Genomic DNA, 27053 nt, shown 5'->3' on the forward strand with positions numbered 1-27053 from the left:
AGTAGTTAGGTCTTAAGAGCGAACACACGGGATTAGTGCCTTTGGAAGAAGAGGCCAGAAGACACAAGAAAGGGACTCCACAGAGCCCGGTGAAGACACAAGAGGGAGTAGGCCATCTGCAGCCTGAGAGGAGGCCCTCTCTGGGACTTCACCACCTCTCACACTAACCTCAGAGTTCCAGGCTCCAAAACCGTGAAAAATAAAATCCAGTTCCATAAGCCACCCATCCGCTTTGTTACAGCAGCCCAAACTAAGTCAACCATCACACCAAACTTGCTCTTCTCCCTACACACAAGTAGAACCATAGCCTCCCTTTCACGAGGTGGGGCCATGGAGCCAAGCGCCAGCCAAAAGAAAGCTGGCAATCCTTTGCCAAAGTACAAGGCCTGGATGCCAGCAATGACAAGGTGGAAGGTGTGGCACAGGAGCGCTCCCATGAATGAAGAAGAGGTATCTTTCCATCAAGAATGGCCTTTTTTTTTTTTTTTTTGGTATTTATACACAATGGAGTATACCCTGCCCTAAAGAAAGATAAATATGAGTCATCAGGAGGAAAATGGATGCTCTTCAAGATCATAATAGTAAGTGAAATAATCAGACACACAAGTTTAAATAGCACATGAAGACTCTTACGTGAGAAACTCAAAATATAAATAAAGTAAAAACAAAGATTAACAATAGGAAACAGATCTTGTGCACAGGGAAGGGGACAAAGTAGGCAGAAGGAGGGAGAGGAAAACAAAGGAATTTTTAAAAGGCAAATTGAGATGTGTTATATCCCTGTACCAACCCCTCACGAGGAATATGATCTTTATGTACCACAAATATATACTACTAAAAAATGTTGAAGTTTGCAAATCAAATCAAGAAAAAGGGAAAACGAACCAAAGAAGTTTGAAAAGAATTAAGATCTATTATGTACAATTCATGTACCAACTCCCCGCAGTGAATGTAATCATTATGTACTCCAAACGTGTACTAATAAACTGTAAAAGGATACCCATTTTAGGCTTTAGCTGAGATTTCAGATTGTATACAGTATATTACCTAACATTACCAAAGGTAACATAAGAAACTAATCAGGAAATGTGAAACAAAAATATATTTTCTGAAAGAATAAAGTTTTATTCTTTGCTTGTCATTTTTAGTGCATCATTTATATCATATCTTTTCTACATGTCTTTCATTAAAAGTTATATTTACAGATGACTATCCTAACTAGAAAAGATATAGGCATTTTATCAATTTCACTTAACAATGTTTAAGTATCATGCATACTGTGTAATGTATAAGAAATACATTTAAATCAGAGCAGAGATCTGAATTCTAGTCTCAAACACAGTAGCCCTGCTTCATATACAAAGGATATGTCCCAAAACCTCTAGAAAATGCCTAAAACCAAATATGGTCACAAACCTACTTCATATGTACACAAGTTTAATGTATTTTCCATCTTAGCAAAGCACATATCATGCACCTTTACCGTAAGTTTTGCTGTTTGAGATATCAAAGAAAACCTAGCACAAATTTCTTTTCTCCTTCTTCACGATTTCATGGATACTAACCATTTTTGCAACCTCAGCATGCTTTTATTTCTTTTTAACTCCAGCTTTTCACTTACAGGAGGCACTTTACGGCTTCTCTTTGGCATATCCATGTCACCAGTGTCATTACTGTTACTTTGGGGAACCATCAGTAAGTAAAATAAGGTCCACAGGAACACAAGCACAACAGCTACCACATTCACTCGAATCAAGACGGTCGCTAAGTGACATCTGAGAAAGTAGCAGACACAGCATGGACACACTAAACCAAGAAACAGTTTGTGTCCTGGCCAGGATGGAGCAGGACAGCATGAGATTCCATCATGATAGTCGGCATGTGGCCAATTTAAAATTTATGAATGGTTTATATCTGAAATTTCCCATTTAACATTTTTGGACACAATAAACTGCCAGAATCTGAAGCCATATACATCAATATCACAGATTTGGAGAGGGCTACTATATTCTAGGTTTCTTTGTCAATTATGTTATGTATGAAAATTAACCCAGTAACATCTAGAACTCACTGTTTCTCTATTTTTAAATGGTCACTGAGCTAAATACGGTTCTTGCTCTTCAAAAAATATAATAGTGTGAGAAGATTTATATATTTCCACCCAGTATTTCCTGCATATACTTGAAGTCAGTTAGTCCTCCATTATTATCATATTAAATATTTTTAAGGAGGAACAGTAATCACAAAGTATGCCTTTTCTTCCAGAATTATCCCGAAAGTTCTGCAAACATGAAATAAATATCTACTAGGCTACATTCTCCTTAAGGAAACCATGTCTTATTAATTTTGTCTTCCTAGATCTAACTTCTGATTTTTGCTGAGTGAATAAAGTCTTATTAAGAAATAAAAAAGAATATTCTTTTACAGTAACTTTTAGCTGATACAGAAATCCTCTGTTCAGATAACTAAAAGCACAAGAATGTCAGGACAATGATCCCAGATACAGTTTTCAAAAGTACTACAAATGCAATTCTTTATTTCTAAAAGCTCTCTCACAAATGGTTGGGTGGGCTAGGTGAGATAAAGATGGGAGAGGACCCGTTCCATTCTTACGTGTTTTACTGATTGTGTTTCCTCCATGATTTCATCAATTTTTAAATGATTCTACAGATGAAAAGTGTAACTGATTTAGTGTAACAAATACTATGGTTAAGGAGATCAAACTCATGACAGCAGCAAGCTCAAAACCACTGAAATGTAGGGCACAGCTGTGGCCAATATTCCAAAGAGTACAATGATCTTAGTAAGTAGAACTAAAAATAACAGTTTCAAAAATGCTGTACAGAACTGTTTCTGTTTTTTGTTTTTTCTTTTTCTTTTTTGAGACAGGGTATTGCTATGTAATCTAGCCTGGCCTTGAATTCTCTATGTAGCTGAGGCTGGCCTTGAACTCTCAATCTCCCTGACTCAGCCTCCCAGTGCAGGGATGAGAGGCATGTGCCACTGTATCTGGCTCGTGACAGAATGTTCTTAATCATTCAGAAAGTCATTTTTTGGGTCCAGTAGAGCCCGGACCACTTAACAATAGAGAGAACCTTCAGTGCAAAGGCCTGAATTCGGTCCCTAGTACCACTGGTGGTGTGGGGAGGACATATTTTGACCATTCATTTTATTCCTGGGATAAAAAGACCCAGAAATAAGCACTGTACTAACACCTACATGATTATTCTGTGATATTTGAGTGTCAAGACAGGAGTAAAAAAAAATCCAAGAACATCTGCCATTGCAAGTCTTCTAACTCACTATTTCCTCTGAGAAAACACTGTCCTCTAAAACTTTGTCATTAACAGTTCTAAACATAGGTTACAAAAGAATGCTTATCTAACTACTGATTTAGTGTTTTATCCAAGTGGTAGGAAAATTATGATACAAATTTAACTATAGAGAAAAATCCATCCTATTCGAGGGAAATACATACAGCTTAGAAAATTAGAGGGTATAGACAACTACTTTGAAGGCAATAAGATTCACTACGATGCCCATTCTGGTTTGACTACTATCTTCTTATGAAGTCCTGTAAGGTCTCCAATGTTTAGGTTTTATTGGTTTTGCTCTGTACTGTTTTGTTCAATTTTATTATACCTGATGATATAGGCAACTCTTTTTAAGGTAGCAAGAGGCATAATGGTAACCATTGTTGATCACCTGGTATTCTGTTTTCACATCATGTACTATGTCCATCCTTTTGTTTTGACTGACTCTGTTTTGTTTTGTCACATTTGGTTTTATTCTCTTCAAAAAAAAATGATAAGAACTGTGGGAGTAATAAAACCCCAAATGTGTAATTTTTATTGTAAAAAAGAGGAAAAGAAAGTGCTCTAAAGGATATAACTGCATGTATATTTAAGTGTGTAAGATAGCCATATTACTAAGTTTTTGTTGGATCATTGAACACAACTGTTTGCAGTTTCACTGTTTGAATATCCACTTTGTATGCTTTAATTTTGTCACTTGAACAAGTATTTGTATGATGACAATATGCAATCTGTTAACTAGTGATTTCTTACTGTTTATTTTTTTTGAAATTCTGTATTACTGCTACCCTTTTACTGTTTTGTTTTGTTGAGTTTTTTTCTCTTTAAATAAAAAAAAAATTTTAAAAAGAAAATTAGCTGGTATTTCCATTTTAAAAATTAACAAATTATAAATGCATTTTATTACAATACTTATAAAAGTTGTAATGTCATTTACACAGCTCTAAGAAGTTAACCAAATGTGTTTGTGCACATTATGCCACATTCACTCATCACAGTAAAGCTACTGACATTAATATTCAATAATAGACAGGTAAAGACTGAAGCTCCAAAAGCCTTCATAACTTTTCAAGACCAAACAGCGAAGATTTGCTTTGCTCTAAAAATACTCCTCATTGCAGAGAATATGCATTTAGAAGTAAAGGATGCTAACCCTAAGGTAGTGAGCAGTGCTAGTAATGATCATGTATCATGTATACTGTACAGCACATTAGAAATTACGTATTAAAATCTTCCCCCAAATGTTTATTGCCATGCTGATATCTACTAATCCACTGAAATACCAGAATTTTTACCAGCACTTTCAGAAAATGGATATCAACTAAGGCTTAGAAATATTCCTTGACCTAAGGATGATCCCACTAATGCCAAGACCAGTCACTAAGATGTTCTGCTTCTTAGAATCAGAAATTAGAGGAACACAATTTTGGCTGGTAAGCAATATCACATGACATTATATTACCTGCTGACATTATATAATTAAGATGAAACCTGTGGTTATCTTAAAATTAGATGAGTGCTCCTCCTGCACCAGTGAGGAGGGAATGACACAAATCAGAAGCACTTCACTCCCCTGTGGTGTGTTTTTGCATGGCTAAGTGGGACAGTAGCTTCATTTGTTTTGGTTTGTTTTCTTTAAACCATTCTCAAGGAAGCAGAGCAACTCTCTAGAAAACACTGACTCCAGATAAATTCTCAGGCAAAATTAAACAACCAGAGAAGTCCTATATTTAACATCAGAAATATGTCTTAAGGAAGAGCGAATTTTACACAAATAAATTTTAACTGGAAAATGTGATTGAAGAAATAATATATTTTTAAATTTAGATTTGTGTCACTGTATTTGTAGGTAGTGTTAGCAGTTTTGAAATGCCAGTGTGTATTCATGAACACTTAGCAACATTTCACGATGTAATGCATTGCTTGTTTGATACATCTTTTGTCACTTCCCTCTGTCTATGGCAGATATACATAGTGTTACAGAAACTTATCTACAAAAGAACTTTTACAGTCATGCAAAAATGACACAGGAAAATAAAGAGGAACAGAAAGAAGAAAGATCGTCTATTACTGTTCTGGCAATGTTTTGCTTTTCCAACAACTCACAACCCACTGTCCTCTGGACTCTTAAGGCCCCTGGACTCTTTTTCTTAATTTCTTGTCCCTGCAAAGAAAGACATGTGACCCTAGTGTCTTCAGGAGAACAGAAGAGATAAAGGACCTCCAGGAAGCGCTGATGCAAGATGCAGAAAGCCCTACTATAGACCCACAAGAATCTTGTCTGACCTCATAACGTCTGAATCCTACAGGCAGCTGATTAATGTTCAATAATTAAACACAAGCCATTTATATTTGATTATCTCAATGAATACCCAAGTAAGATCTGTAAATAAAGGAAGCCAGGAAAATGTAGGAAAGAATATAAGAGCTATGTTAAGAGAGATATATGGCCCCTAAGGAAAGAAGGAGAGTCAAGTTAAAAGCCAGCTCGGTTAAGGCAGCTTCTGTCTCACCACTTTTTATACCTGGGGAACCACAACCACCTGAAGAGTAAGCTCTTACTTCTTTCACAGAAGAGTTACTTTTTCCACTAATGCAATTAGGAGTGAGTAACCAAGGTTGAGTCAACCATCACTATTAGCATCTACAACTGTGGAAAGTTAATAAATGAACTCACTATTCTGTCTCAGTAAAGGAACTTGCTACATACCATTTCTTCAGAAACTAAACGTGTTTCTGAAAGAGTACATTAAGCTTAGATTCCTTCAAGACTATTTTCTAAATATTTCGTTGATACATAAAAGGACTCCATGCTGATTATATCTCTCTCTTTTTATGAACTTCATATTCTGGTATGAAATGAAAGGAGTCATATTTCAGAAAGCAGAAATATTTTTAACAATAAAACTTTATATTCCCAATGTGATCTAAAAATAAAATTTTGCAAAAATACAATTAATATTTCTGTCCTACTGGCTAAATCATGTTAGTCATTTTAATAGGTGCAACCAAGATTAAACTTTGAGTCTATTAATGTATTTTTATAGAAACTGGCAAATAATGACTATAGTTACTAGAAGTTTATATTTGCCACAGGAATCCATGATTTTAAAAATGTTAAAATCATTTGTTCTTGAGGTTTGTATGTACACAGGCTGTACCTTTGAATCTGTCAATCTAAAAAGGAAAACATTAGCTAAAACACAACATGAAAACCCAAAAATATAAGAAATGTCCTAGTTGTATACTGTCTTGAGAAAAATATAAAAATTATTTGGGAGGATAAAAAATTATTTCTAAGTTCATACACAACAGTCTTTATTTTTTATGACAGGCTAGGAAAACTCAACAATGACTTAAAAGCAAAACATGAACTGTTTGCATTTACCAACTTATACTCAGTAATGATTCTGTCACTAGAAGCAACAGGAGACAGTAAAATGCTGATGTTTTCTAGTTTCTCATTTCAATCTCTTACTTTATTCTAATCCTTGTTAGCAACAGAAGTTAGCCCTAGCAATTACATAAACCTAACAACAGCTTCCTGGGGAAATTTGATCTGCCCTGACCACAAATGCCAATCCACACACTTTCTTTCCTTAGGGTTCAATGCACTTCTTATAAGACTTCTCACAACTTTGCGGTTTCCCATTCAGTTCTCTACCACACACATAGAAGCAGGGAAGAACAATTTTCATACATATACACCTTTTCAGTTATCCATAGTGTAGTGTCTCAAATTAGCTTTAGACTGCAGAAGATCTTGCCACCATCATTTCACGTTCCTTCCTCTTCCGTGTGCTGACTGTGTGAACCTGCATCCCTGCATCCCAGGGAGATTCCTGATCATTTGCTGCTCACTCTCTCCCAGCTTAGGACACTGGGCTGGGACACTTTGAAGCCTACCTGACTCAAATGCTCCCTCACCTGTTATGCCACTCACATCTTGTTTTAACCTGCCTGTTTTGGACCTTTATCACTTTATTGACCCCATAAAACCAACAGGCCAAGCAAACGCATGAAACAGCCTCCTCCAAAATGCAGCTGGACTGTGATCCATGGCAAAACACTGGAATAACTCTGCCAGGTCCTAGAAGCTTTAAGATTCATCCCATTAAACTTGATACATACAACAGCACCTTGAAAACGAACCATCTTCTGGGTTCAGTGTTTTCTCCTTATAATCACTCCCTCCCAGGGTATGCAATTAATTTACTGAGCTTTAAAAGAAAAAGTCAGGGTTACTCACAAGTTGAAGATGCAATGTCAGCTATTTAGGACACAAACATCCAAGGCCGTGCTAGAACTCAGTTACAACTACATGTGCAGTAAGGCAGGAACGGGCAGGCCTCTGACTACAGCAACTATAGGGCTTGTGCTTCTCAACTGCCGGGCTATAATCTATGAAACTGAGCCCAGATCCAGCCAATCAGTTTGCTCCTCATAACAAGTCTAACTGGCTCTGGAAAGCTGAAAGGGCTGCACTGGAGCGGCATAGAGGATATACTCCACACAGCAATCTGTTTATCTAGAATCACTCTGCCTGGAAAAAATGGAGAAAATCACAGCTTCAGTATCTGAGGGGAGGACAGGTGATCTGGCAGAAACACATCTGAACCTGAAGCAGCAACGATCCTCTGGCTTGGCAGTCCCTAAGGTACAGCACGAAAAGACCTGAGCCTCCCCAGAAATCCAAGGGCAATCCCAGCAGCAAAACCGGAGGTAAATTTCATTTTCCTTTTTAGTTTTAGTAGGAGTAATGTTGAGTGAAAATGATACACATTAGTCGCCTGGGCAAATAAACAGGCTTCTGTTTTAATTTTCTTTTCTATGTTTTAAGTTTTTGCAGGATCATTTCTTATTAAGAGTGAGTAGAGGGAAAGAAATGCAAAACTAACATCTGTTAAGCAAAAGAGATCATTTTCCAGAACAGCTTTAAAGCTACCTTTCCAGATGGGCAGGCTTCACAGCCAGTCACAGAAACAGAAAAAATGAAGCTGGCAAGAAGAGAGAAACAAAATCGCACACTTTTCCTATCTAGGAGAAATCACTGTGTTCAGAGGATAAATTGGGAAGATAGATTACTGCCCAGTTCTACTGGCCATGGACACTTAGGCCACGTAAGAATGTTCCAGGGTGGGAGAGCTGGGACAGAACCTCAGGATCACAGGAGCCCACAGTTCAACCGGCACCCGTGCATTTTTCTGCAGGATCTTCTTTCTTTCCCATTACATTTTACGTGTTAGTTCTGCCAGCTACTTGCTATACCATACTTCTAAATTTGTAGTTAATAAAGGGTCTGTGGAAAACACTTTTCAGTTGCAACCTCCAACACCACACCCTTAACATACTTCACCTAGTGATAAATCCTTCCAAACCATCAGCAAATTGTTTAACCTATTTTGTAGTTGGTGTAACATTAGCAATGAAAAAACCTCTGCAGTAGACCTTTAAATAACTAAATCAATCATTACTTTTTCAAAGTGAAAATAGAAGTTACACAATATTCAACTTGTGTGTTTGGATTTATAAGTTCCCAAAGAAGAAAGCTGAGAAGGAAAATAATCTTCATTGAGAGGTAAAATATAAATACCAAGTAAGAGAAGAAACATTTATGCACATTTTGTTTGCTGTAGATAATTGACTGAAATGAACTTGAGATTTGACACCAGGAAGAAAAACAGGAGTACACTGAGATCGGAAAAAATAATCCATTGACAATTTCCTGCCAGGCTTTGTTCTTTGAATTGTCTAATTTTGATTAGCCATGGAAGAATATTTCTGTTCTCTTTACATATTTTTTATTTAATTAAACTTTGTTTATTTGACAGTGCTGCTGCCTATGGAGACCATGTGAGAATGGAAACTTTTGAGAAAACAAGCTGTCAGCATTGTTGCCCTTTTTGCTCAAAAATAGATTTACTCTGAAATGTAAAACAATCCCTTAACATAATATTGTCGTTGAATCCTTTTCACTCTCTTAACCAAATCCCATTAAAACCCCCTGGAACTTCCATGTTCAAACCATTTTCAACAGACCAGGCTGAGAATATTCTAAATGGAGGCGTGTAAGTCACTTCACATGCATCCTTACTCAGAAGCTTTTATAGGAAAACCTCACCTTCTGTGATGCTGAAGAAAACTATTTCACTGCCCAGACAATGGTCAACAACTACACAGTGAACCTTGGTGCTGAAGCTCTCACAGCACCATTCGCCCATTCTCTGTGTAGGCATAACTGAGTTCATGACTGACCCATGATTCCCTGATCCTTCACAAACACCAAAAGCCCTGTTTGACTTAACTTCAAGTTATTCCGCTCTTGGTAAAAAGTGGTCAGCCCAAAACACATTCGTGATAACAGTTTTCAAAAAGACCAGGTCGGCCTGCTCTTCCTAGAATCATCATAATTGTGATAACCTGAGATATTGTTACTATGATTTGACATTTTTCTTGGGACTGAAATATTTAGTTACACTGTGGGGAGACTCACCCTAAAACAAAAAATAAGTCTCAGCATGCGGTATGGTCAACTTGAGCCTATTTTACCATTTACATTTGATTTCTTTACCTGAAAGAGAACAATGCCATACAAGAAGAAACTAAAAATATACATATCAACATTATAATCTTCTTTTGCCTAGAGTTGTTAATATAATATGTCAGAGTCTGCTGCAGCAGGCATCATAGTTAATACTTCAGGACTCAAATTAGCAGATTCTGGCTATGAAGACCATTTCCTGTCATTACCATCAATTAATATCTGCTAGATATTGCATCTGGCACTAAGGAGCTTATGATTTCCAAGGGTCATTCACACAGCTGAGTTCAATTCTTGCTCATATGTCCTTGATCAACCCCACAGACAAGAGTTAAAATAATCCTGATAATAGACAGCCACATTAGGAATGCAAACCCTTTCCCAAAACAAGAACTGTCAGCAAATCCCAAGTGTCAGAGTAGCTATAGTTCACTGAAAACTGTCTCAAAACTTGGGTCAAGAAGACTTCTGGGATCATAAGCTAATTTATGTGGTCCTATAATTTAAAGTAAGCTGAAGAAATCATTCAATAGAAAACTGTCAGAAATGTGCAGACCTAGCATGTTAATATGTCTCAGGAGATCTGCAAGAACTCCATTCCCGGTGACATGGACAAACTGACCCAGTGTGGTCACAATACACAATGCTGCTTAAAGAGATCCCAAGCCTCATGACCATTCCCTGGCAGGAAACAGCTGACATTTCCAGGGCTGACATTGGGAGCCTGTACCCCATGGGATAAGCTGAAAGAAAATGAATTCTTTGGAAAGAATGAGAAGGCCTGCTTCACTTTAACAAAAATGTTTCAATTTAAATTTTAAAGCATGGACGCTAGAAATCTGATCACCACAGAGACTCAGCCTGTGTTCTTGGCACAGATCTAATAAAACACTTAATTTGGCCACATAGATCTGAAATCAAATTTGGTTTTGGCACAAGGAGAGAATTTCGGTTTCTTTTTATGTGTGTTGTTTAATTACATCTCGCCCAAGAACGTGACCATGGGTAATCATCCTAACACATTTGACAAAATTAACACCAACTACTCGCTGTTTACACTTACTTGTAGTCAGAATTCTTAGGTAATGAGATCTGAAAAGAATCATCAATGTTTTGTTCTTTGCCCAAGTTTCTCAAAAGCATTATGGCATAACATACACAAAAACTGGCAATATTTACGTTTAATAAGGACTTAAGGTGTTCAGCAGTATTATTTGATGCTAAAACTGCCTCTATGTTCAGCAATGTGAAAAGAAGGCTAACAAGGAACTTGAGGGCATAAATGCTGGAGCTAAGCTTCCTGGGTTCAAATCCCAGCTCTGATCCTTAATGCAGGACCTTGGACAAGATACTTAATAGCCTTTTGCCTCCATTTTCTCACATGCAAAATAGTGTCATGCATAGCCAGGCTGATGTAAAGATTAAGGTGGGCAAAAGGATGCCTAGAACTGCACCCACTCTACCACATGGTGAGCATTCACTAAAAGAAAATTGTCGCTTTCATTGTTATTATTTTTAAGCTCATTATCAGGAAAAAAGTATACAAAAATCTAAATTTAAGGTGAATTATTGAATAACCAGATATGGTGAAATGTTATCTACTATCATCACACATTGCATTTCAGATAATATTTACAAGTAAGTCCAGTCCTGCAGCCTCCGAGATAATAGCATAGTGAGGTGGGTAGGTCACTGTTTGTTAACTGTCAGTCTTCTGAATGGTTATCACTTGACACTTAACTCTGCCCTACATTTAGTGTGTCATGCAAGAACATTCATACAGGACATGACACACAAAAGGAGTAATAATATTAGACATGATCCATGTGAAAAGGATCCAAAGTTTAGGCTAGTTAATGATTCTTAAATGAAGGAGGAAAAATAGAGGAAGTTGTTAATCCTCATTCATGGTATGCTAACCAAAACCTATTTGAAGAAGGGGAGAGGGTTGCTTCTCATGTACCGCAGTATTGATTACCCAGAACATATGAGCTATGACGTCTGGAATTCATGCTGAATTTCCAGCTTCAATATGAGAGAACACTGAAGCTAAATATATCCTTTCTTTCCACTGATAAGGGATTCCTCAGAGCAGGAGATTATTAGCCACAACATAGATGTATTCACTGAGAATGGGAAGAGAAAACAACAGTCTTCCTGGGGAAGGAAAGGTCACCCTAAAGGAAGAGCATGGAGTTCTACGCTCATTCGGTCACTCTTTGGTTGTCTTCCCTATCTCACTCCACTCCCACAAATGCCCACCAGCCCCACCTGCCTGCTTCCAGCTCCTGAGAGTTCACGCTTTCATCTCATGCGGCTGCCATTGCAGCCCACCATCTCCACGCCCATCCCCAGCACCCACTAGCAAGTTCAAGGACAGGATCTACCTGCCCTCCTTCTCTTCCAAAGGGTGGTTACTCCCCACAGAGTCCATTACTGAATCAGTATTACTACCACATAAATTACCACTAAAGAATAAATAAACATTCAGAAAGCTAGAGGACATTTTCTGTTTAGAAGAAGAAACCTACCAACAATAAAATAGAGGGCAAGGTCAGAATTATAGTGAAGGCTGTGTCAAGGCTTAGTAGACCTGTAGACAAATTCTTCACTAGGAAATCATCTCAGGTCTTTCTCAGGTTGATAAAGAAATGCAACAAAGCCTACTATGGTTGCTAGAAATAATCACATATTTGAAAGCTCTGTGTGGGGCCCAGTAAAGAGTTGAATGATCTTCATCTCATTTATTCTCATTATTCTGCTCTTGGAAGAAGAATGCAGTGGGGCTCAAGGATATCTAACATTCAGAGGTGAGTAATAGTCTCCCCAGGCCTCTTGTGTTGATTCAACTACAGAGTCAGAAATGAAGTCTCCCCTCCAGAGCCCTCTTGGGTCACTGAGATCACAACCTGTTGCAGTCCAGTCCTATAACCATGGAAACAGTTATCAGCCCTGGGCATTCACAGAAGGAGAAGATCATGGTCAAAGCCTAGAAAATGTTAAGAACTAGGCATTCTAGAAAGTGACTGCTATGGTTTGGATGGGTGCCCCCAGAAAGGCCCATATGTTAAGGCCTGGTCCTCAGTGTGGTGGTTGAAAGGGTTGCTAGCCCAGACTGGACACTGTAGCCAGAAAAGGCCTCAGCGGGAATTAGGGAGCCCCTGCCTCCCCCACCCCTAGAGATTTACCTGTAACCCTATACCCCCCACCCTTCGGAACCTGCCCCTGGCACCAAACGTGTGCCAATGAAATACCTGTGTATCTCTAATGGCCTTAGGGCACTGCCCTAAGCTTAGGCTACTTATATTCCCCCATGCCACGTGTCCGAGTGAGAGAGATCGCCAGATTCCAGTGGCCAGCGCGCCAGTCCTCTCTCCCCAGAATAAAGGCCTCTTTTGTTTTATACCCTCATCTTTTGGAAGTATTTTTCATCCTCTGGAAATAATCCTATCAGTGGTGCTGGGAGGTACTGTGCACTTTTAAGAGGTAAGGCTGAGTGGGAGGTCCTTAGGTACTCCTTGTCTCACAGTTCATAGATATTTATCTGCCATAAGCATTTAAGCACACAAATCTGAAGAATGGAAAGAAAGGTGGATTACTCTTGAGTCATATGTATACTAAAACACTGTGGCCCTTGAATTTTAAGGGTATGTGTTGACCCATGGTGCTTATTAAAACACTAGATCTGAGTATCCCACTACAGGATGCTGATCTATGAGTGTAGAACGCAGCCTACGGAATCTACATTTTCATTGCCTATTGTTATGATTGACACATTGTGCAACTTGAAAAGTCTAGAAGCTTAACTATGTAGCTCAGCAGTTCTACATCCTAGTGTGTAAAGGACCTGCACTTACACTCTAGGATGTCATTCACTGTCAACTTGAGAAATTTAGAAGGTTAACTAAGTGACTCAGCAGGGGGCCAGGGTTTTGAATTTGTAACATCCTGAGCCTGTGCAACAGGAGGGCACAGAAAAGGTGTGAGTGCTACACCCACCCAAGGTTGGGTGGCCTGTACAATACAATGAAAAATAAAAGGCTCCCCCCACCAACTACTGGCTTTTGCTCTTGTTGCATTTCCTGTCTTCTGCCACCTTAAAGTATTTCCCCAGTGCCATGCCACCCTGCCTTGGAGCCAGCTGATTATCGACTGAAATCTCCACAAACTGTGAGATAAATAAACCTTTGCTTCCTTATCTTTGAGTGCCAGGTATTTTGTCTCAGCAACAAAAGATCCCTGACTCCCACTACAGGTTGATCTATGAGTCTAGTACACAACTTACGGCATCTGTGTTTTCATTGTCTACTCCCCGACCTTACTTGTAAAGCCAGGCTTCTGTGTGGACTATTCAAGAAACATCAAAACAGTGAGAGGGTACCTAGCACAAAGCCTCCAAGCTGACAAGTACTCAGTACGTACTAATTATAATTATTAAGAATCGGAGCCAACCCCAGCTTCATACACTTAACTTGCACTTGATCTCCTGCTAATGAAATTATATATGGCTACAGGGTAGGAGTTGTTTTAATGTGGAAAAGGGAAATGAGAAGAGGAATATAGAAGAGAGATAAACTGTGTTCTTCTAATGATCCTTTGACCATTAATGACAATTCTTGACCCCCCCAGTTATTCCCTATTCCATGTGACCAAAGCTCTGAAAAAAATCTCATGAGTTATTTGAAATAATTATCCACAGACCTTTTTAATGAATTAAAAAAATATTAAAAATTTTACTATTTTTATTTTTTGGTCTTACACATGGAAAACAAAATGAAGTTATTTTGTTTGCTTTGTAGGGCAAAGTAGGCCCAAAGCAAACATGGAATTTCAAAGTGCCCAAACGCACCACCTTTAGCATAATGTCAGCAAAATGGAGCCCAACTGCTGTGAATCTTGGCTGTCTTACTGTGCCTGTGATGTGACCCCTCTGCAAGTAACTGGAGCTTCACGGATCTACTTACTACTTGGACTCACACCACACAATAAATGGGTGGGCCCCTCAGGAAGTCTTCTGTTTTGTTTGCACGTTCCTGAGCATAGGACAAAGCTCTGTTGTTTAAGAGGATAAATAACCAGGGCTTTGTTTCTCTAAACCAAGAGGGGCACTGTCGATCTATCCAAAATCACTCGGTCTTAATCTGCCTAAGGATGACAAGAACAAGATATTATTTTAGCTTCCCATTAGTACTAGTCACTCAATCTCCTCTTGGCTCCAGAAAACAATGACTCAATATGGCCATTTTCTGACAGACTGCAGCCTTAGGAAAATAGTGTTCCACATATTTGGAACTAGGGCTCTCCCTGCATTAAAATAAATGGAAGCTATTCAAAGTCCCCTTAGCTCCTGCTTTATAAATCTTGGGCATAGGCACACAGCTGTCCAGATTCACATAATGAAAGGAAAATGGAAACTGTGAATGAAACCAAATCAAAGTACTTCTTTTCGGCATCCCAGGTGCTTGACATGTGTTTTACTGCTTGATTCTCACTGAAACCTCTTAAGAGGTTTCTTGACCAAAGGTATGAAAGTTGAAATATATTTTTCTCTAAGGATATAGAATCAGGAACAGCTGGGAACTAAACTGGAGAAGTAAATGCGACCTTAGTCTTCCTTGTTAAAAATTAAATGATCAGCCTCTCACATGTCTATTAACATAATTCACATGAATAGAATCCTACAGTTTAACAACCTGTCTTGTATCAACAAATAATTTTCTATGTCAATATATCCATCACACTGTCATTTTCACTGGCTACGTAAGACTTCTAGGTAAGTATTTACCATAATTTACTATGTAGTCTCCAATAGATAAACACTGACTGGTTCTAATTTTCCCCCATTGATATGCTTTTACAAACATACTATATCAACATTTTTTTATTTACTTCCTTAGATAAATCCCAGACTGAGAACTGTTGACCAAAGAGCATACGTTTTACATTTCTGTACTTAACACCCAACTGCAAGGAAGAATGTTATACCAGGTTATGCCAGCAATATGAGTATGCACATTTCTGCAAACTCACAGGTAGGCCAGGTTTAATATTTCTGCAAAGTGATAGGATGTAAATGATAGCATTGTCATTTTTTATTGCATCTCCTTGATTATTATGGAGTTCAGGCATTTTTTGCTATATATCAATCACTTGTAGTTCTTCCAGAAATTATTTATCCCTGCCCTCTTTCTACCTTTTTATTAGTGTCTGCCTCCAAAACTCTTTGCAAGTACTTGCTCTCACCTCATACTGTTTTTTCATTGTCTGGGCTCTTTTGCGCTGATGCACTAGTGAGTTGGAGATGTTGGTCTATAGCCAAGAAAACTTCAGCGACATATTGCCAGGGCAATTAGTCAAGTTTCATAAAATATGTTCCAAGAAGAAAAACTGGTTAAATCTGAAAAACAGAAAACCATAAACTTCTCCTTGGTTGTCTGCTTTAGAAACAAGGCATCCTCTGACCTTATCAGCTGTTGTTTATCTTACAATAAACAATGATCCATTTAGACTTAATCTTGTTCTTCTAAGAAAATTTTTGATAGCAGAAGAGGAGCCAGGCACAATTTGAAGGAATAGCCCCTAAAGATGGGAGCTGGAGGGAGCAAAGAGGACACAAATGTATCCATATTTTTATTCCCCAGGCAGGAGTAGACCACAAAGAATTGTAGATTCTGTGGATACCCTTACTCAAAGATGCCCTCTCTTGGAGAATAAAGCCCACAAACCTGAAGTGACTTGTCTAAATTAGCTGGTGAATAGGGTCCCCCAACATCCTGAGCAAAGCTCATTCCACTAGTCCAGTGGTGACAAACCTACGGCATATGTAGCACAGCTGACTGTTTATTATCACTGAAAACTCTAAAATGTTCATCTTTACTAGCAGACATGAGGCAGAAGTAAAGCAGAGTCCAAATGAGTTCCCAGAACTTAGAACAATGATTCTGCCTGTCAATGTGCCCAGGTTTTGTTAAAAGGCAGTATGACAAGAATACTGGGCATTTGTGTACTGCAAGGGAAGAGAACAAGAAGTCACCAAAAAGCAAGCCCTGTGAGTCAGTACCCATTCAGACTGTCAGAGAGAGAGAGCCAGATGCCAGCCCCTTACAGCACATGGGCTGGGAAACAACAGCCAACACCAACACCCACCCTTAGACCCAGTAAGCGAGCAGCTGATCCAGAGAAACACAGGTTGTGATGATACCTATCAAGGTAAAATGCAATTTAATGCTTTCAGTGTTTAGTGTTTCACTGACTTTTCAGATCTAAAGCTGGTAATCTGATCATCTATTTGGAGGTTAACAATGCACAATGTAGCATCTAGAGGGGAATCTCCTTCTGAAGGTGGAGCCATTGTTAATTTCGTATTATCTTGTTTTGAAATCCTGTATCATTTTCATTGTTACACTGAGTTGGGTTTTACTCTGTTTTGTTTGATTTATTATATCCAATGGCATGGGCAGCTATTTCAAAGATAACGAGATGTATTATGGTAGCCATTTTGGATTCACTATTGTCTTGTTTTGAACTCCTTTATTGCACTTGTTATTTTTATTTCATTGGTTCTATTCTGTTCTGTTCTGTTTCATTTTTACTATGCCTGAAGGTATCTGCAGCTGTTTTGAAGACAATAAGAGACATTGTGGTAACCATTGTTGATTTTGGGTTGTTTTGAAGTCCTGTATCACTTATACTGGTTTGTTTTGATTGGCTTTATTCTGTTTTATTTTGGTTAGTTTTAGTCTCTTTAAAATATATAATACCCTCACACAAGGCTTAGGAATTTGGGAAAAGGGGACTAAGCCATAGGGATGGACAGTATTTTGGCTTCTAAGGCTTAACATGCTTCTGGTTGGCTATGGGCAGAAGACTTTAGGGGCAATGTTAGATACTTTCTTGTTCTACTCAAGAAAGAATACAGACTAATGCAAAAGCAAGGCTAGCATCTAGCTTTTTTCCTTGCAAATACCACTTGCATGATTAGCTTTCTTGTCTTTACCTTGTCTGTTCCAGTTCAGCCAAATGCAGCCTCTGGAAGAAAACAGCCTGGTCATTTAGTATTCCCATCCACCCAAATGGGACCCTGCCTTAGCCTAGCAGAGACCAAAACATGATCAAATTCTTGCCAGGAAAACTAGACAAAAGCTACATTATCCCATCTCACATGTAGAAAAAGTACCTGAATGAGCAGACCCACGTTCATCCCACTGAGGTGACCAAAGACAAGCAATCTGTCAGGTATCTACTAGTGTTAATTCCTCCCATACTCTGACACTTAAATCTGTCCCATCAGGACTCTATTCACCCAAATGTTACCCAAGGGTGACATTTCACCCAACACAAATGTTTGGTGAAGCCTAGATAAGCAGTCCCCAGGAAGCATCTTTTCTTAATTTGAAAGTATTTTTTTCTAAATGCCTAAGATATCCATGTGGGCCCAACAGATGAATTAGTTTGTGCTGAAATTTAAAGAACAACTAGAAAAGCATATTTAGGAAAATTATCTAGGATTAGATAGCAGGGATTGGTTTGTGCCCATGTGCTACACTACCCAGCCTTTTACATGAGGAAATAGAGGACACAGGATCAGCTAATTCATGAGCGCTGCTGATTCATCTAGAAAATTTTATGAACTTTCATTAGAACATTAGCAATCATCCAAAAGACTGAAGGAAAAGTCTGCTTGAATATTAAGGCTAATTCTTGTCTCTTTGATGGAATGATTCATCTTAGCTTCCTCCTAGGGAGTGGGGGACTCTTATTCTGATTCTCTCTTCAGGAATAGGATGCTTCCCACAAGAGAAAATGCTCTATAAAATCTGACTTATTTCTGGAGAGCTGTGTACTTTCCCAGTCATCTTTACATCAGAAGTCTCCCACTTCTGATCAAGGGTAAACTCTTCAAGTAAGTTTCACCCACCTTGTTGATCATTATAGACTAAAAATAAACAAAAGAACCAGACAGAGGAAGTTAAACTATTGCTGGTACTGAAGATTTGTGAATGCAGGGATATTTGACAGATATGCTAATCCTATAGTATATTTACCTTACCTCTTTTGGAGTTTTCCTGACAATTTTCATGATTTTAAGGTATTATTGACTGATTGTGAAGGTTGGCTTACATAAAATTGATTTTTTGCTGAAATACTCATTCACTTGATTAATAAATTTCCTTCCTTGTTTTTTCTCCAAAAAGTATGATCTAAAAGAAACTAATACCTGACCCCAAGGATGGAAGATATTTCCACTGACAAATATTTAATATATCTCCTGCAATACTACATTAAGAACAATACCTAATTCCATAGATGATCCAAAATAAAATCTGAGTCGGTACTTAGTACTGACAAACTAAATTGAGTTTGATTTAGTTGTCCAGCTCAGTTTGTGACCAGAATCACAGAAAGAATCAAGTTCATGAATCAAGGTACTGTATTATAAGGATTTCCGTAAGTATATACTAACTAACTTATATCCACCAGGATGAGAATACAGAAATTTACGGAGAAGTTTGTCATTTGCAAAATACTTCTTCACATGTCCTTTTGAATAATCCTCAAGAGTCCATGGAGACTAAATAGGGACCTTGTGGACACATCCTAGCTTTGTTAGCTCTGTAACTTGGCAACTTACTGAGGTAACCTGAGCCTCAGCTTTCTCAACTGAAATACGGAGGATAATCATTCCTTCCATGCAGAATGGATGAGAGCCTTAAAGATAAACTGTGCGAAATGCATAGTAAGTAGTTGACATAAGGCAGGCATTTGGAAACAGAAATTATCACTTTCATTATAAGGCAAGGCTGAAATCATCATCCCCTTTCACAGTTGAAGTAACTGAGGCTGAAAGAGATTAAAATATTCAGCCAGTCACTACAGCCACTAGAATGTCAGAGCTAGGGTTGGACACAGGCCTATAATCTACAAAGGAGAGAACACTACACTGCTTCAAAACTCAGTGTGGAAAGCAGACTTACTGCAAAACTAGACTTATTGATCTCTGAATCTTGAAATATACTTGATCCATGCTTTTCAAAAGCAGTTAAATTAAACTCTGCCTCTACAGTATTATTCCCAATAGGAACACGATTTAATTCAAGAGAGTCTCTCCTCTTATTTGGGGAGAGCCAAAACCTTTCAAGGATTTGATTAGTTTTATCTTAACTGTCACTCATATCTTTTTTTCTGACCTACTTTCCAAAATTTACTAATCCTGACATTTCAGAGTGGATCACTTGCTCTTCAACCAAAGTGAATGTCATTTCTGAACAAAACAGATCCTAAAGAGCAGCTTGCCACACCCAGAAATGCTGCTGGATGGAGGTCACCACTTCAAGTGTCAGTTTAAATACGCAGCTCATCCCTCCAAAGCAGTAACATGGTCAGTGGAACATTTTTGTATGCTCTGATACAGGCCAGGAAGAATGTTTTATCTCCATTTTTGTTCAATTCCAAATTTAAAATCAATTCTGTAATACCATCGGGATATGCTTCTTTTAAGCTTCTTTAAAATGTTACTACAAACAGCAATAATTGTAGCCCCGCCTCCACAGGTAGGATCTTTTCAGAATCTTACAAGAGCAAAACTCGATGAAGCTCTCTGCCTCCCTGAACTTTTGAGAAATTTTGGCCATATGAAAGGGAATGTCTGGAATAAAGACATACTGAAACAATATCAACCTTAGTGAAATGAAGTGGAAAAAAGAGAGCATCTAGGACATTCTCTCCCTACTTACCTAAGAGAAAACAAGTCAAAACATGCCACGATCTATAGGCAGCTAAAATAACATTAAAACACTGTAAATATCTATTTGATATTCTGTCTAGTGTACTACTTAGCTAATGATTGTTCGAGGGTTATTAGGAAATTTTTCTTTCATTTCTTTATTCATGACTATTATTTTCTTTGGAACCTTCATCTTTTTATACCTATATCTCTTTGCATTCACTTCTATATCTTTTTTTACCCACCCCCTGCCACCACTGTCATGTTCTTGGTTATATGAAAATGCTTTCCACAGATGCTAAATCTGTAGACATGAAAGGTGATGGTATCTCATCATCTTCATTATTCGTGTCAAAACAATGAAATGCCTTTTACATTCTCACTGTTATACCTGTAACTTCTTCCTCTTGCTTTTGCTTTCATAACAAAACATAAATATTAACAATATTGGCATGGTTTGAGATCTTTCCATTAACTTTTCTTTGTAATCTGGAAGTGTCTTGTGACCCAGGCATCACTTGTTAAACAACACCTGCAAACACAATGATTATACTGAAACTAGAGAGGAAACTGCAGACTCCAAAGGTATGTATTGTGACCTTGCTATGTTTAAAGCCCAGTCAGATTGCCAAGCCACACAATGAGCAATTAAAGGGGACATGCACAATAACGTAAGGTGCAGAAGACTAAATTCAAGTCAGCAGGTAGAATGGATCATGAAAGGCTTTCTAAAGGTGACTTTTAAAAAGAAAATAAAGGGTGAGAAGTCAAGGGAATGAGAACATTCCATCTGACACATCAATGTTATTAAAAATTTTCTCTAGCCTTCTGCAGTCCCCTAAGGACTATTTAATGTTCTGATACCTTTCTTGTTTCTATTTTGAATATATTACCAAAAGCTCCCTTGTGATTTAAGAGAGCTTTAATGTATTTAACTTTATGCATTTTTTCACTTCTGTGATCTTGCATGCTGCTTTTGTATAATCACTGCCTGCTTCTCCAGTTCGTTTAGTTTTTTTAGGCCTTTTGAGGTATATATTCTTAGCATGACATCTAAAAGACAATGTCTTTAAACAGCAGTTCTGCTACATCTGCTGTTTGAGGCAGCCCTTGAGACTTGTTCATCACAGGCCAGGGCTCTATACCATCCCTCTGGCAGTTTCTTTCTTTCTACCAAAGAGATTAGGTTACAAAGCAGCCTGCTCCACACTGAAGCAGGAAGCCAAAGCAAAGGATCTAAACACAGTCTGAATCTGTCAGACAGTGGATCAACTTCAGTAAGTCCCACGCCTCGTATGTGATTGCTTCTACCATCTTTTCCAGTGATTTACATCTTCTTTTTCAATTTCATTTGACGATCTTTAAAGTCAGTGAAGTGACTCTTATTTGAAAATTAAAATTCATCATCATAACAAGCAAAGAAGGGATGTGTATAAACAAGACGCTAAATTCAAAATATCTAAAGAGTTCCAATTTATCATGTGTTCTTAATGGTACGCAATATTTGAAGACTGGGCTGCAAACGGAAGCTCTTCAGCAAGCCTGTTCTTCCTACAACAAAAAACAGTAAAGCTACTTTAGCCACCTCCTTGCATAAGATAAACATTTTGTCCAAAAAAGAAAAAAGTCTAACATGTAGATGGAATTAATGCAAATCTTACACTTGTACAAGAATGTGCTTGATTGATGATTTCTGAAGGTAGCATCCCTTGGGAAGGGGGCTGCTGGTAACTGGGAAGGAGGAAAGAGAGGAAAACTGTAAGGTGGCTTTAGGAGAGACGGAAGCAGCCAGAATGAACTTCTACGGGGAAAAGAGACCGATCTTTTCACAGTATTTCCAAAGGCCCCTCATGGCAAGGCCACCATTAGAGCATGAGCATCACTCATCTTTCTGCATCATTGGGGCTCCTGGGCCCATTTTGGCACCTTTAAGAAGCCTGCACAATGTGCATACTTGCTCCCAACCGAATTATAATAAAGCCCGTTTTTCATCCATGTGACTTTGGGTTTTAGAAAATTACATTGAGAGGAAGCATTCATTTTACAGCTCTGTCCGCTGCTTGGAGAAGGGGGAGCCCTCCATCACAGACAGAAGAGCAGGGTCCATTTTTCTGCATCACGCGACATTAAGCGAAACACTCCACAGTGCAGCCATGGGTGTCTGCACTTTGCAAGGCTGTGTCATATTTGTCTTGTGCTTTTCATCACACTTTTGATTTAACAGGCAAATTTTCAAGGTTCAGTGCTGATGGATGTACCCTGGAGCTAGTTTCAAAACCAGATCTTAGATTTATGAAAATAAAATAAGCATAGAGCTTCAATTACAAATACTTACTTTGAATTCCAATGTCACTTTCAAATGTTCATCTTATAAATCTTGCCCTTGATTTTGAATCCAAAGAACCTTTAGATTTGATGCCTATTCTCTGCTTCCTTAAGCTGCCATTTCAATCCAGTCTGAATTCACATACACTGTAAACATTTGGAGTTCCACTATGTTATCTCATGTATATATCTTTTTACTAAGTAAAAGACTTTTAGAGAAATTAAAAAGCCCTTCTTCCTGTCTCTGTCATTCAAGTAGCAGCCAGAGAACCCTCACAACCAACTCAATTTGCATATCTTCATCAGAGCTTTTAAAGTATGATGCCTGCCTGTTGGTTCTTCTCCTATGGCTACAGTCTGAGGCCCTGATGGCCAACTCTGAAAGGAAGCTAATCAGAGATAGGTAGAGGGGAAGTCAGTACTATTGAGCTCCTGTTTCCACAGAGTATATAAGAAACAGCACAGTTGCTGACCTGAAAGCAGCAGAATACGAATTCACACATACTGGCATATATGTGCACACACAAACACAAAAATGAATTCATGTGAGTCCATATAAATATATGCACAACTATGAACACACATATACACATGTTTCTGGCATAATGGAAAAATAGTTTTGAAATTTCAAAGGGAATAAATGTTAAAAAATTAATTCAGTATATTATCAAGACTCTGACATTAAGAAAAGACTATTTCATGAATGCTTTCTCTCCCTTATAAATTTTTAAAAGAAACAAGGAGGGTAGTGAATATCTGAACAACTGAATAGAACATACTGTATCCCCAGAAAAGAAAAAGAAGACACTAAGGCTACCGAAGAAAAACAGACAGAATTTAGATGTAAGACAAAAAGAGAAGGAACAAGACAAAGATCAAATCACACAGAGCTGAGTACAAAGTTTAAAATGTAATAATATCATAGAAAGGAAGGTTGTGATTGAATAAATGCAGAATAACTGAGGTCCCACTTTAACTTTCAGCCCAATGAGTGATGGGGCATTTAATCTCTATATTTTGAAATGTAGAAATTAAAACAATAAGGTCAATATTTTGTTTTGGTAAATCACAATTAAAATCAGACCACCAAATAAGAGTTACCATCTTTCTGGCTATGAAAATATATGGTAATCTTGACAACTTGAAAAAGTCAGCAACAACAAAAGAATAAAGAAGAAAAACAAACACTTGTTCTTTGTTCTATTAACAAAAGATAATTTCTGCCAATATATATTTTTCTGGCCCTATCTATACAAATTGTGATTATACTATGCTGTGATATTTTGTATCATATTAAATGGCTTCTCAATATAATTTTAGACAATTATTTCAATTAGCAATTTTTGTATTACAGAGTGTTATGAATATCTTCATAAATAATTTTTAGTTATTTGCTTTCTCTAAGTACTTTGTGGTTAGAATGTATTCATGATACTCCTCAAAAAAAAAAAAAAAGCCAGTCAAATAATATGCATCTGAAATGAATAGACAATTCTCAGAAAAAGTAGTACAAATGACCAATAAATGAAAAAATGTTCAACATCACTGGCTATTAGCAAAATACAAATTAAAACAGCACTGTGAATCCACCTTACTCCAGAAAAAATGATTATCATCAAGAAATCAGATAAAACTAATGTTGGTGAGCCTGCAGGGAAAATAAAGGCCTACATTGTTAGTGGGAATGTAAACTAGTACAACCATCCGGGAAATCTGCACTGACATTCCTCAAAAAACTGAAAGTTAGAAATTCCATTTGATTCAGTTATTCTCTTTCTAGTGCTTTCTAAAAGTTAGACATCCAGTGATACCTGTATACCATGTTTATAACAGCACAATAGCTAAATCTTTAAAGCACCCTTTGTATGACCATTTGCAGATAAATGGATAAAGAAAATGTGGCATTTATGCACAATTGTGTGCTACTCTACCATAAAGAAGGGTAAACCTGAGTCATCTATAGGAAAATGGATGCACTTGGAGACCATACTGTTAAGTGAAATAAATGCAATAAAGAATTTAAAATATCAGATGGTTTCTTTTATGTGAGAAATCCAAAAAAAAAAAAAACAATAAAAAGCAAAATAAAAGACAGATAATAGGAAATAGGCAGATAAATCTTTCCTAAAAGGCAAAGAGGATAAGATATGGAGAGAAGAGGAAAGGAGGGCATGGAAAGGAGATAAAAAAAGAAATTTTAAAAATGAAAAATAAATTTTTAAAAGTGCAAAATGTATTTTTTAGAAATCTACCAAGTTCTACTGAGTCTAACAGCACAGGAAGTTTTGTTTTACCACAATACACACAATAAGAGAATTAAAAAGAGAGGTTTCCTACTAGATTAATAGGAATGCAAAATACAATGTCAAAAGCATCCTTAACCTGATCTAGTTTGCTGTTTGTGATATAAAATCAACTTCTAAATAGAGGTTCTCCTGCATTTTTAGAATCATAAATTTCTTTGAGAATCTCATGAAATCTGTGGACTTCTTTCTGTAAAGATCTTTATATATAGAAAAGCAGACGCCTTGAAATGCATCATGAAATAATCTCAGTCTGATTTCTACACGTTTCACCGAGGTATAATCCCTGACTGAGCTCATTTGTAATTCTGGACTCTAGCAAGCAGTTCAAGGACATAAGAATGCATGGTTCAGTGTCCATCCTGAGCTATAAGGCTTAGTTTCCAGTTATAGCACTACCTCTAAACATGTGTGAGTCCCTGTCATATGCTGGGTATCTAGGATCTCTCTATCTGCAAATCCACAGAGCTCTAAAATAATGCCAACCTTCACTAGAAGTCTGTAGATATTTGTTCTGTGGAAAATCCATTCCTACTTTCTAACCAGGCTGGGTTCCTTAATGCTCAGAAGTAGGCAGGACCTCCCCCAACTCTGTCTGTTTGCTATCAGCTCCAGAATACAAAGCAATGTCAATAGCATGGGCTGCACCCTCCTTTCTTCTATACATAGATTGGGAGCTTCTTAGGTACAAAACTGTGTCTAACTCAACTATTTCTAATTAGTGCAACATATTCACCAGTAAATATCTGCTCAAATAGACTGACAAAATTCTAAACAAAAAAAAATATGTTTAGAATATTGTTCTAAACAAAAGAGAACAGTGTCTTAAAAGTCAAATTTTAAAAGTTCAATTTTATTTGAAGTGACTAATTCTGTGAAGTATATAAACTTGCATATGGTTGCATCTCTTTTTAGCTTAAATAAAATGTTTATGCAGTTGATTCTTGTTATTTGAACTCTCAATGTCTTAGCCTATGAACTTTTGTGTGACATTTGTAAAAATGCCCAGTATTGGTGGGGAAGAGAACCAGGGGCCTCACCAGGAAGTGATCCCTGTCTGGAAAGCAACACTATGTGCCAGCTACTGCTGGAGTGGGGATAGCCAGAGCCAAACCTGTCAGCGAGTCAGCCCCACACCCAGACTACATGGGGGGGGGGGGATGATATCCAGGCCTCACCAGGAAGCAATCCCGGCCAAGAAACCATATCATTTTCATTGTTTTTTGGGGTTGGGTTTTATTCTCTTTTGTTTTCTTTGATTATGTTAAATCTGATGGCAAGAGCAGCTATTTGAAAGATAACAAGACATATTATGGTAGCCATTTTGGATTTTTAAAAAAATATCCAGTATCAGAATCAGAAAGTTTTCTGTTTTAGGAAGATATTCCCAAAGTAGCTTCCAAAGCGGACCTTATAAAAAAATGTTGGAAGCTTTCTAGGGGACCATTAGGACACCAATCCAAAATATGAGGAACTTCATTATTAGGAGACTAAAATTTACTCAACTTATTTGAAACAGGTCAGTCCCCAACCTTATTTTGGGAAACACATCCAAAAGACTAGTGAACAGAATAGTCGAATAAGTAAATAAATAAACCATTTTCTCCATGCATCCAAAGTAATTAAAGTAAAAAACAGCATTGAATTCCCAAGTCCAGGGAGATGCTCAATCTAGGATGAGAGACAACCAAATATCTCCACTAAATATTGAGCACTGGCTCAATTGGTGGCTTTTCCACGTAGGTGTTTTAGAAACTTAAAAAGTTTCTCATAGGTAGAAAGGCAAGGAAGGGAGAGAAAGAGGGCTAGCCATTACTAACCAACCTGAGCAGAGACAATTTTCAGAC

At 37.7% G+C, this 27053-nt stretch overlaps 1 protein-coding gene and 1 long non-coding RNA gene across 7 annotated transcripts in view; one reads left to right on the plus strand and one right to left on the minus strand.

Annotated features, from left to right (window-relative positions):
• Pde4d (3',5'-cyclic-AMP phosphodiesterase 4D) overlaps positions 1 to 27053 on the minus strand; it is a 1361839-nt gene that overhangs the window by 1317055 nt on the left and 17731 nt on the right. For 2 of the 6 annotated variants that reach the window (XM_063258690.1, XM_063258686.1), the window contains exon 1: positions 7564 to 7696. The exons of the other annotated variants lie outside the window; for them this stretch is intronic. The gene's annotated coding sequence lies outside the window, so the exon portion shown is untranslated. Of the gene's footprint in view, positions 1 to 7563; positions 7697 to 27053 lie in introns of those variants that run through there. 6 annotated transcript variants of the gene reach the window in all.
• Positions 7792 to 9328, plus strand: LOC134478182 (uncharacterized). Its single transcript, XR_010050671.1, has 2 exons — positions 7792 to 8036; positions 9146 to 9328. It is a non-coding gene; the product is annotated as an uncharacterized LOC134478182 (long non-coding RNA).

This window comes from Cavia porcellus, unplaced genomic scaffold (genome assembly GCF_034190915.1).
Source record: "Cavia porcellus strain 051 isolate PalLab524CR breed Dunkin Hartley unplaced genomic scaffold, mCavPor4.1 scaffold_11, whole genome shotgun sequence".
Lineage (NCBI taxonomy): Eukaryota > Metazoa > Chordata > Mammalia > Rodentia > Caviidae > Cavia > Cavia porcellus.